At 43.9% G+C, this 12108-nt stretch overlaps 4 non-coding genes across 4 annotated transcripts; 1 reads left to right on the top strand and 3 right to left on the bottom strand.

Moving 5' to 3' along the window:
* Positions 1-2589: 2589 nt before the first annotated feature.
* Positions 2590-2671, bottom strand: trnal-caa (transfer RNA leucine (anticodon CAA)). Its single transcript has one exon. It is a non-coding gene; the product is annotated as a tRNA-Leu (tRNA).
* A 1030-nt stretch (positions 2672-3701) lies between these two features.
* On the bottom strand, positions 3702-3786 carry trnap-ugg (transfer RNA proline (anticodon UGG)). Its single transcript is given in 2 exon segments — positions 3702-3737; positions 3751-3786. It is a non-coding gene; the product is annotated as a tRNA-Pro (tRNA).
* Positions 3787-6543: 2757 nt separating this feature from the next.
* trnaw-cca (transfer RNA tryptophan (anticodon CCA)) lies at positions 6544-6615 on the bottom strand. The gene has a single exon. It is a non-coding gene; the product is annotated as a tRNA-Trp (tRNA).
* Positions 6616-8851: 2236 nt separating this feature from the next.
* Positions 8852-8923, top strand: trnam-cau (transfer RNA methionine (anticodon CAU)). The gene has a single exon. It is a non-coding gene; the product is annotated as a tRNA-Met (tRNA).
* Positions 8924-12108: the final 3185 nt, after the last annotated feature.

Raw genomic sequence — 12108 nt, forward strand, 5'->3', positions numbered from 1 at the left:
GCTACAATCCCAACATTGAACATCCTGTTGAATATTCAGGGTCTAAGACAAAGAGGATCGCATTTCCCCCTGAATCTGTTGTGTTTTGCTTCAATGTTCCATTCTAATGACAGTCTGAAAGGATAGCTAGTTAACAGAAGTTTATCCACTAAACATTTAAAACACCGACGGCTCGTTGGTCTAGTGGTAAGATTCTCGCTTCGGGGATTTCGCTGTATGAATTTGCGGGAAGTCCCGAGTTCAAATCTCGGACGAGCCCTCATTTGTTGCCAGTTTTGGTTCCAAATGTTGGTTGTTTGTTTCGGGAAAACAAAAACACGTTTCGTTTTAGATGGCGGGATTTACATGTCTCCAGGTCAGGTTTGAAATCCAGCAACACTTCGCGACAATTTTCTCAATGCTGCAAACCAAAAGTTTTCAAGAATGTTCACCCACGGAACCAGACTGTAAACTTATCCCAATGAATCAATCAGGGCTGTCCATTGCTTGTCGCGTCAGGGATTCTTGCATCGTGTGTTTAGTTGTATTTTGGTCAGAAAGAAATTGCAGTCTGACAATGCTGGGGGCGTTGGGGGGGGGGGGGGCGCGTGGGGGGGGGTGCGGGTAGGGGTCGGGCTGGGGGGTCACAGTTTGGTTTTGAATCGATTATATTTTAACTCTGTCCCAGGCGTTTCACTGAGCAGGAAGTGAATCTTTGTGAAACTGTTCGGTATTCCACTCCAGAGGTAATTAACTCAATGAAGAGGAGGTTTGGAGAGCCTGTCCATATTTGATTAGACGCTAGGACTGGGTGATATGCATCTGAGGATACTGAAAGACATGATCAGTGTAATTGCGAAGAGACTGGAAATAACTTTCCAACTTCCGAGTTATTAAGGTAACAATGTTTCTTGAACTGTTTTGAGTATTTTGAAATTGTAACCGAGAGTGTTGGCGAAGGTTTACATAAACTTCCAAAAGCACGGACATTTTTAATAAGGCAGATGAAAGTAAATGCATCAAAATGTGAATTGATTCGTTTTGAAGGAAGAACCCACGTTCAAAACAGAAACTATATGGTACAGTTCTAAAGAGGCAAATATGTACATATATCTTCCAAGTTGACAGGGATGATCATAGAGGTTTCCAGCATGAAAAACGGCCCTTCTGCCCAACTTGTCCTTTTTTTAGCCACTAAGCTAGTCCCAATTGCCCGCGTTTGGCCCATATCCCTCGACAGCCATCTTACTCATGTAACTGTCCAAACGCTTTTAAAAAATAAAGTCATACTCACTTCTACTACTACCTCTGGCAGCTTGTTCCAGACAATCACCATCCGCAAAAAATGAAAAAGTCCCTCTTCACCCTTTTGTATCTCTCCCCTCTCAGCTTAAACGTATGCCCTCCAGTTTTAGACTTCCCTACAATTTCGAGAAGATATGGACTATCTCGCTGATCAATGACCCTTATTATTTTGTAGACCTCAGGAAGATCATCCCCAACCCCAGAGACAAAAGTCCCAGCCTATCCAGTCTCTTCTTGTAACTCAAACCATCAAGTCTTGGTAGCATTCTAGTCAATCTTTTCGGAGCTCTTTCTAGTTTAATAATATCCTTTCTCTAATAGGGTGACCAGAACGGTGAGGGGAATGATCATAATAAATCAGACGGTGCCCTGCTTTTCCTTTATCAATCGGGTACTGAGTACAAAAGAACAGAGGATACGTCAAACCTGCTCTCCCTTCCCGACTCGCCCTTCGCCTGACTTCCGCTACGGAAATAAAAAGTACTCACAAAAATCCCGCGAACCGGAAATGCAGTCAAAAGCTTTCAAAGCAAATTCAAACACTCACCACAGCCACCACGTACACTGCTCCGGAGAACAGGAAATGCTGGAAATATTCAGCAGCTCCGAAAGCAGCTGTGGAGAGATATTCCTGTCGCCAGGATGTAACTCTCCAATTGGATACTTCACATTGCTCAGATCTGACACTCTCAACACCTTCCTGTAAGGAACAGGAAGGGCGGGAATTGGGTCTTTGTTGAGTTGAGCAAACAGAGCAATGCAGCAATGAGAAAAATGTTAACGCGGTTCTAAACTGGAATTTTTACTACTTCCTTATGATTACATATAAACCTCGTTTCCTCGTTTTCCAAAACGATTATCCCTCCCTATTTTCCACCTCAAATCTCCTTTCTCAAGCTGTTATAACCAGGAATGTCTTACGCCCAGTAATGAGCAGCTTTTGCAATGTGTTTGAATGAACACAATTTCATATCATCTAAGCAGCATTTTGAAAGTCTCATTCATTCACTGTATTCTGGTGAAATACGATCTTTGTGTTCTGTGAGTAATTACGTTAGAATCTTCCTCTGATATGAGACCTCGTTTTGTCCTTGTTCCCCTGATGCTGCTTTATTTCTCTTTCTTCTCTCGTCATGATCTTTCTCATGGAATTTCCAGCACAGTCGGCCCAGTTCGCCAGCTGAGGACATCCCGGCCCACAGCACAAATCCACTTCTTGAAAAGAAAAACACCGGAAGTTACATTTTTTTTTTAGCGGTTGCCCTTCGAAACAAATCGTGACTTTTAAACATTTCACATCAGATTCGCTGTGAGCAGGGTTCAAACCTGCGCGGAGAAACCCCATTGGATTTTGAGTCCAACGCCTTAACCACTCGGCCATCGCAGCTGCTAATTGCTCTGAGCTCAGTAACATTTCTACTAACTTTATCAGACATAGCAATGATGCAGAGAGCAGTGTGTGAGCTGAATTTGTTCATCTTTTATTTTGTATGTTTCTCTCTGAATGAGAACTCATTTATTAGTTCAGAGACTTGTTTTTATGTTTCAAAGAAATGTTCATTAAAAGCAAATAGATTCCGAATTTTAGGGGAAAAAATGAAACATTTATTTTCATTTCATTCCCATCAAATGTTGCGTTTGAACTTTATGTCCATTTGTTTCGAGTCACAAGAGGATAAGTTCTAAATAAATTCCCATTGCGACGCCGGGAACTGAACCCGTGCCAGCTGCTTGAAAGGCAGTTCTGCCCACCGCGATATCACCAACACTCGCTTGGTTTAAAGAGTCGTTATTTTCATTCGTTATAATTACGGAACTAACTTAGTTGCTGATTTCATCAGACACGAGATGTGTCCATAACGCAGTTTGTAAACTGAACTTTTTTTTTGAAATATTGATGTGAATTTTATTTGAGCAGACCCCCTCCCCTCCCCTCCAGTTCTCAGACAGACACTGACTGGTTCGAAGTTTGTTTTACTTTTTATGGAAAATAAATCCCTGTCTCACGACCTGCTTTTCTCCTGTTCTCAGACACATTCACTTTCTACAAGGGGGCACTAACTGGTTTGAAGAATCAGAGTCAGACTGCAGTCACCGCATTCTCTCTCCATCCCATTATCTCAGTGCCACCTTACACCATATCCGACAGAGTGATTTGGAAAAGTTGAGTGAATCACCATAAGACCATAAGACGCAGGATCAGAATTATCCCACTCGGTCCATTGAGTCTGCTCCGCCATTCAATCATGCTGATAGTTTTCTCATCCCCATTCTCCTACCTTTTCTCATTCACCCCGATCCCCTTATTAATCAAGAAACTATCTGTCTCGGGAGTTCTCGGGAGGTAAACACTGCTTCGGCTTTCACTCATTGTCGCCGCCTTCATTGCAAGAATTTTCTTTAGAAAAAAAGATGCAGGGCTCGTCCGGGATTTGAACCCGGGACCTCTCGCATTTTAACGCTACGCCCAAAGCGAGAATCATACCCCTAGACCAACGAGCCACCTGCTGTACGCGAGCCCCTGAACCTTTCAAAGTATCTCAAAGTTAGGCAACTTTTTTGACAACTCATCAGCGATTTATTGAACCATGTTCCATTTCACTGTCTGTTTTGATGAAGTCATGATGTGGAGATGCCGGCGTTGGATTGGGGTAAACACAGTAAGAAGTCTCACAACACCAGGTTAAAGTACAGCCAGTTTACTTGACAGTAGCACCCACAGGCTTTCGGGGTTTTCCCCTTTGACGGGTGATGAATAGAGGGCTGTGGCAAGTGGTGTTCCTCAGGGATCAGTGCAGGGACCTTTGCTGTTTGTAATATATAAATTACCTGGAGGAAAATGTAACTGAATTGATCAGTAAGTTTGCAGACAACACAAACGATGGTGGATTTGTGGATAGCGATGAGGGCCATCAGGGGATACAGCAGAATATCGATGAGTTGGAGACTTGGGCAGAGAGATGGCCGATGGAATTTAATCCGGACAAATGTGGGTTAATTCATTTTGGAAGGTCTAATACAGATAGGAAATATACAGTAAATGACAGAACCCACAAGCGTATTGATAGCCAAAGGGATCTGAGTGGACAAGTACACAGGTCACTGAAAGTGGCAATGCAGGTGGAGAAGGTAGTTAAGAAGGCACACGGCGTACTTACCTTTATCGGCTGGGGCACTGAGTTTAAAAATTGGCAAGTGATGTTGCAGTTTTATAAAACCTTACATAGGCTGTACTTGGAATTTAGTGTTCAATTCTGACCGCCAAACTACCAGAAGGATGTGGAGGCTTTGGAGAGGGTACGGAAAAGATTTACCAGGATGTTGCCTGGTAAGGAGAGCATTAGCTATGAGGAGAAGTTGGAGGAACTTGATTTGTTCTCACTGGAACGACGGAGTTTGAGGGGCGACTTGCTGACATCCACAAGATTACAAGAGGCACGGACAGAATGGATAGTCAGAAGCTTTTTTTCCCTGGGTGAAAGAGTCTTTTTCTCGGAGGCAAAAGTTTAAGGTGTGAGGGGCAAGGTTTAAAAGAGATGTATGAGGCAGAGAGTGGTGGGTGCCTGGAACTCTTTGCCGGGGATACGGCATTGACTTCTCAGAGGCGTCTTGACAAATACATGAATAAGATGGAAATAGAGGGATATGTTGCCCGGAACGGTGGGCGGGATGTTCGTTCAGTCGGGCAGCATGGTCGATGCAGGCTTGGAGGGCCGAAGGGCCTGTTTCTGTGCTGTAATTTTCTTTGTTCACCCAGAGAAAATCCATGCAAACGCGGGGGAAACATGGACACTCCACACAGACAGTGACCCAAGCCGGGAATCAAACCCGGGTCCCTGGTGCTGTGAGGCAGCAGCAGCTTCCTATCCACCCTGTTCATTTCTTCTACACCTCAATCAGGTCTCCTCTCAGCCTTCACTGCTCTAAATAAAACAACCTGATCCAATCCAATCTCTCTTCATAGCTCAAATTCTCCATCCCAGTCTACGATCTGGTCCCTGGTAAATGGACACTGCACCCTCTCCAGTGGAATCATATCCTTACTGTAGTAATTTGACTGGAACTGCACACTGTCCTTGAGCGGTGGCTTCACCAAACTTTTGTCCAATCCGAATCTGAACCTTCCTGCTCTTACAATCATGCATTAATATTCCATTCCTCACGCTACATGAATCTTCACAACTCACAGACTCAAAGGGATTTCCAATATTGGAAAACAGTGGAGCTTTCCTTTGTATTTTCGGGGATCTGGGAATCAGTGGATCATCCAAAAATAGAACTGAAAAATATGAAATCACAGCATTTATTGACAATGTGCTAATATCAGGGTAATATTCGACGTGTTGACTACGTGGCATCGCCACATCAAAGGTGAGCCAAAATGCTGATGAATTGAACGAACGTTGACCTCAGGTCACGAAAAGTGTCGGTACAAATGTAAAGATTTGCATTTTTGAAAGTTTCATTCCTTGATAGTCTTTGTTTCTGTTTTGAAAGTTCGAGAACAACACAAGTTTAATTTGAAGTAATAAGAATACGACGAACTCCCCGTCGGGGAATGGAACCCCGGTCTCCCGCGTGACAGGTGGGGATACTAACCACTATACTAACGAGGAACGGGCACTTGAAGCGATAATACGCATTGTACACTTGCCACTTACACTTCCGGAGCGACAACTCAGTTCTGACGAGGTCAGTTATTTTCCCCAATACGGAGAACCATTTAATGCAGCAAACAGCGGCTTTAACTAACTCATTAAGACTTTTGGATTAGCAGGAAAGAGAATGAGATGGATGCATGAAGAAAAAACACAAATCAGGTGGAGACAGAAAAGTGCGTTTGCCGTTCATATCAAACCGCATGTTCTTTTTAATTTTGGAGGAAAGACGGGGTGTCTTGAAGTCTGAACATTCTGGACAATCTCAGCTGGTCTCTCTCCACAGATGATGTCAGACCTGCTGAGTGTTTCCAGCATTTTCATTTGTTGTTCCAGATTCCGGCATCGGCAGTATTTTGCTTTTAGCTTGTCTCGCAATGTGTTTTTTTTTCAAACGGCTGGAAGTTTCAAAGTGCTTTACAACTGAGATTCATTTCTTTCATTATATTGTCTTTTACTTGCCCGAGGTACAGGCGTAGATTGAGCAAATACATAAAGGATGTTAAAATATTGCATCTATCAATGTTTGGAGATTTGTTGTTTCGGGAACAATCAACTTTATCCAGATACAAAATCCAAACGCCGAGGGGCAACTGGTCTTTGAGCCTGACGTGATTTGAACACGCAACCTTCTGATCTGGAGTCAGACGCGCTATCGTTGCGCCACAAGCTCATACTGCTTGCTTATTTTTACGTCTGTTATGTTTGGTGAATTCAAAACTCAAACAGGGAATTGTCTCCCTCTTTACCTTCTCGGGATTTAAATCGAATGGAAGAGTCACAGCGAACCAAAATTAACGAGGAAGTAGAAACACAACATTATCCTACAGGAGAAATGTGTTCTTTGTTCAAGAGGTGATTAAAAAGACCGCCATTGTGTGACGAGGTGGCCGAGTGGTTAAGGCGATGGATTGCTAATCTATTGTGCTCTGGACGTGTGGGTTCGAATCCGATCCTCATCGGGAATGCGTCTTTTCTGCCTCGTTATTGAGGATGGACTCAATACATGAGGTTCTGGGGATGCGGCCTGGGTCGGACTGCTGTTAGTGCAGGCTCGGTGAGCCGAATGTACTTCTCCTGCACTGTGGGGATTCTATGAATTTCGGGGCGGCCGTTTCACTTCTCTAAAAGCATCGATACACCAGTTCCTGACCTAAAAAGCCGACTCTCATGAGTTCCTGCCCGAATCTTTGAATATCTCACCAGACAACGATGAGAAGTCCAACATGTCATTCTTTGTGCACCAGAGCCGCAGCTACAGCATTTATTCCCCATTCCTATAGAACATTGCAGCACAGAAACAGGCCTTTTGGCCTTCCCTGGCTGTGCCGAACCATTTTTCTACCGAGTCCCACTTACCTGTACCTGAACCATATCCTTCCGCACGTCTCTCATCCATGTACCTGTCCAAGCTTTTCTTCAATGTTAAAAATGAGCCCGCATTTACCACTTCATCCGGCAGCTCATTCCACACCCCCACCACTCTCTGTGTGAAGAAGCCCCACCTATTATTTCCTTTTAACTTTTCCTCCTTCACTCTTAACCCATGTCCTCTATTTTTTTTCTCCCCGAGCCTCAGTTGGAAAAGCGTGCTTGCATTCACTCGATCTATACCCATCATGATTTTATACACCTCTATCAAATCTCCCCTCATTTTTCTCCCTTCCAGGGAATCAAGTCCGAACCTATTCAACCTTTCTCTGTATTCTGTTTCTCAAGTCCCGGCAACAACCTTGTAAACCTTCTCTGCACTCTCTCAACCTTATTCATATCCTTCCTGTAATTAGGTGACCAAAAGGGCGTTCAGATGGTCAGTGGATAGGCATATGGATAACATTGGAATAGTTTAGGTTAGAGGGTCATTAGATTGGTTCCACTGGTTGGCGCAACATCGAGGGCCGAAGGGCCTGTACTGCGCTGTTGTATTTTCTAAAACTGCACACCATACTCTAAATTCGGCCTCAGCAATGCCTTGTACAACTTCACCATAACATTCCAACTCTTGTACTCAATACTTTGATTTATAAAGGCCAATGTTCAAAAGCACTCTTTACGACGCTATCGACCTGTAACGCCACTTTTAGGGAATTATGTATCTGTATTCCGAGGTCCTTCTGTTCTATTTACACTCTTCAGTGTCCTGCCATTAACCTTGTATGTTCTACCTTGGTTTGTCCTTCCAAAGTGCAGTACCTCACACCTGTCTGCATTAAACTCCATCTGCCATTTTTCAGCCCATTTTTCTGGCTGGTCAAAATCCCTCTGCAAGCTTTGAAAATGTTCCTCATTGTCCACTGCTCCTCCAATCTTTGTATCATCAGGAAATTTATTGATCCAATTTACCTTATTATCATCCAGATCATTGATCTAGATGACAAATAACAATGGACCCAGCACTGACCCCTGTGGCACACCACGAGTCATTAGCTGAACAGAAAACATCTTCACGGAGAATATTTTGACACAACGGGGAACACGTTTACAGAGCAGGGCATTTATTAACAGAATATTATAAAAATATTGATACAAGATGGATCATATTTACACAGCCGGAAACACATTCACAGCATCAGGGAGGCATTTTACACAACAGCAGAAAACATTTCTCAACAACAGAGAGCACAGTTACACAGCAGGAAATATATTTACAAACATGTAATGCAACAGAAAATTCCTTTTAAAATAGTGATGGATTCTCCAGTTCCGTGTCTTGCCGGTTTCCCAACACTCTGTCCGTCGTTCCATGTGTCCAAGCAGTCTCTCATGCTGCTATTGTGTGTTTTTCTCTGTCTATTGTATTCTCGGTGTGATGCAGTGATGCCTCCTCACACTGGTGTTCCTATTCAACGACAGAGGAGTGACCATTTGTCTGACGACATTGATGGGCAGCAGAGTGGAACTTTCGTCGTAGCAGAGTGGCGCAGCGGAAGCGTGCTGGGCCCATAACCCAGAGGTCGATGGATCGAAACCATCCTCTGCTATTCCTGTTCACAGTGATAATAAAACCCCTTAATGGTAACTGTGAAGCAGTCGTGACTTTTCCGTGGAGAACACAAACTGTTATTTGGCTTCCTTTTTCCCCGAAAAACCTCGATCTGGAGTAAATGGCTTTTTCTGCAACCAGAGCCTGACACAAGAAGAGGGGACATCTTAACACAACATGCAACAATTTACAGACAAGAAAAGTCCTCACGGAGAATCTTTTTTACACAACAGGGAACACGTTTGCAAGGGAAGGCGATATGTGAACAGAAAAGAAGAAAAAATATTTCCAGAGCCAGAAACACAACAACAGGGCAGCATATTTCACAACAGCAGAAAGAAAAAAAACACTCACCGACATTTGAGACAGTTCCCTGGGTAAGATTGGTCTGGAGAAATATTGGCAAAACACGGAAAATTGGAAATAACTCCGAGGGAAAAAGACAATGGGCAGCATGAACACTTTGGGCCGAAGGGCCTGTTTCCATGCTGTAACCCTCTATATCATAGAGCACAGCAGGAAATATATTTACAAACAGTGAAACACTTTACACAACAACAGTGAACATCTTTGAGCAATAGTTCAAAGCAGGACAGCTGTACAGCAGGAAATATGCTTACAAGAATATGTTTACAACAGAAAACTAATTTAACATGTGAGTGATCAATTCCGGGTCCTGCCGGTTTCTCGGAACCTTTGTCTGTCGCCACACATTTACAAACAGTCTCTTTTGCTGCTTTTGTGCGTGTCTTTCTCTGTCCATTGCATTCTTGGTGTTTTGCAGTGGAATTGTGTGGCCAGACTGAAGCTCCCTCACACTCGTGCTGGAGTTAAACAACAATGTGGAAGATAACGATGATAACAAAACTACTTGACAACAATTCTGCAACATTTCCATGGAATATGCAAACATTTGCATTGGCTCCGCTTTTCTGTTTTCACCCTCAAACTGCAGTAAATCACATTGATCTGCACACAAGCTGCAGATACTGTGAACATGCACCAGGATATATTAGTGACCCAGGTCATGGTGTGCAGGGCACAATTTCAGAATTTGTGGATGATGTGAAAGTTGGAAGCATTGTGAACTCTGAGGAGGATAGTGTAAAACTGCAAAAAGGACAGAGACAAGTTGACGGAATGAGTGGACAAGTTACAGCTGAAATTCAAAGCTGAGAATTGTGAAGTGATTCATTCAGGTAGGAAGATTATAGAGAGGCAATGAAAAGTAAAAGGGCCGGGTTCAATTCTGGCCTTCAGTGACTGTGTGTATTTTCCACATTTTCTCTGTGCCCACTTGGCTTTCCTCCGGGTGCTCTGGTTGCCTCCACACTCCATTGATAGGGGAAATGGACTTACCATGCTAAATTTCCCCGAATGTCCCCCAGTATGTTTAAATTAGGAGGATTAACAGGGTAAATATGTGAGGTTGTGTGGGTAAATCAGAGGATCAGTGCACACTCAATGGGCCGAATGGCCACCTTCCTGTCAAGCAGCAGTTCCCCAGTCTCAGCAATGGTGGTGTTGCAAACTCTCTGGAGTCAGGCCAATCAGCACAGAAATTGGAATCATCCTGTGCTGTGTGTGTGGGGCTCAGTGCCACACCGGGTTAGAGCAATTCTCTTTTTTTAGTTCCTCCAGCTGCCGACAGCCCTCACGATCTGTGTAACCTCCTCCACATTCTTCACCCTCCCTATCTGGGGAACCTCCTCCAGCTCCTACACCCTTCCTATTACGGTAATTTCCTTCAGTCCCCAACATCCCACCCTGTATCTGTAACCACCCCCGGTTCCTATGCCCCTCCCTATCTATGTAGCCTCCAACAGCATCTACGGACCTCCCTATCTCTGTAAAGCCTTCCACTCACTACAACCCTACTTATCTCTATAATTACCTCCAGCTCCTACACCCCTCCCTCTCCCTGTAACCTCCTCCAGCAATTACAACTATTTTCCCTCTCCTACCCCCACCAGCCACTACAACCCTCCCTATCTCTGTAACCTTCTGCAATCACTAAAATGCTCTGAGATATCTGCTCACAGGGGGTGGGAGTAGGACGAGTCCATTCAGTCCCTCGAGCCTGCCCTGTTATTCGGGAAGGTGAAGGCGGCTTTGTTTCCAATCTCCACCTTCACCCCTTTACCCCGTCACCCTTAATAACCACTGTTAACAAGAAGATATCGATCCCGGGTTAACAATTCACTGATTCGCTTTTGGGTGAGGGCAAGATTCCAAAACTTGGAGTGGCCTCAAGTGTTACTCAGCTTCTCTCCTGGGAGTTAAACTCTGTCCCTCTTTCTCTCTACCCATCCTCCCCCGAAACCAGGTCTCAGGGTTCCCCCAGTCTCCACCAGCAGAAATCATTCGGCTCTCTTTACCCCCACCATCACATCCTGAAAAATGTAAATAAACCCCAGAGAAAAAGGCCCTCATTTTTCTAATCACTCCTCGGAACTTCACTCCCAGCTCCAGACTTCAGTCTAGTGAACTTTACATTATGTCAATCACCCCAATGCCAATTTGTATGTGGCTCGGGTAATAATCCAGAGATTGTAACCCCTGAGGATCTTTTGTTTTTATTTATTTCTTCGTTCCTGATAATCCCCAAACAGATCCTTTCTCCTGGACTTGCCAACGTTAGTAAAAGAGGATTCTAGATAATCATGAGAAATCAGTGAACATTTCATGTTTAGAATCGATTTCACAGAGATAAGGTTGTTTATCACAATGTGGATCACAACAACTGGATCCCTTCCCCACTCCTACTTCAATATCCTTTCAAGCCAATCAGAGATGTCCCTCACCATGGCACCGAGCAGGCAACATACTGTGTGGGACTCTCGATACAAAGGATGTTATCAATCCCCCTAATTATAGAATCTCCTAGAACGGCCACTCGACTAGAAATGTGTTCATTGGAGTTTAGAAGAGTGAGAGGGGATCTCATGGAAACTGATAAAATTCTGACAGGATTAGACAAAGTAGATTCAGAAAGAATGTTCCCGATGATGGGGGACTCCAGAACTAAGCGTCCTCCAGAATGTGTGGAATTCACTGCCACAGGAAGTAGTTGAAGCCAAAAATTGTGTGTGATTTCAGGAAGAAATGAAATATAGCAACAAGATTGTTAACACGATTCTAATCAGGAAATTTTCACTGATTTCTTATGATTCTATATAATCC

Source organism: Carcharhinus amblyrhynchos, unplaced genomic scaffold (assembly GCF_965287045.1).
Source record: "Carcharhinus amblyrhynchos unplaced genomic scaffold, sCarAmb.v2.hapA scaffold_42, whole genome shotgun sequence".
Taxonomy (NCBI): Eukaryota; Metazoa; Chordata; class Chondrichthyes; order Carcharhiniformes; family Carcharhinidae; genus Carcharhinus; species Carcharhinus amblyrhynchos.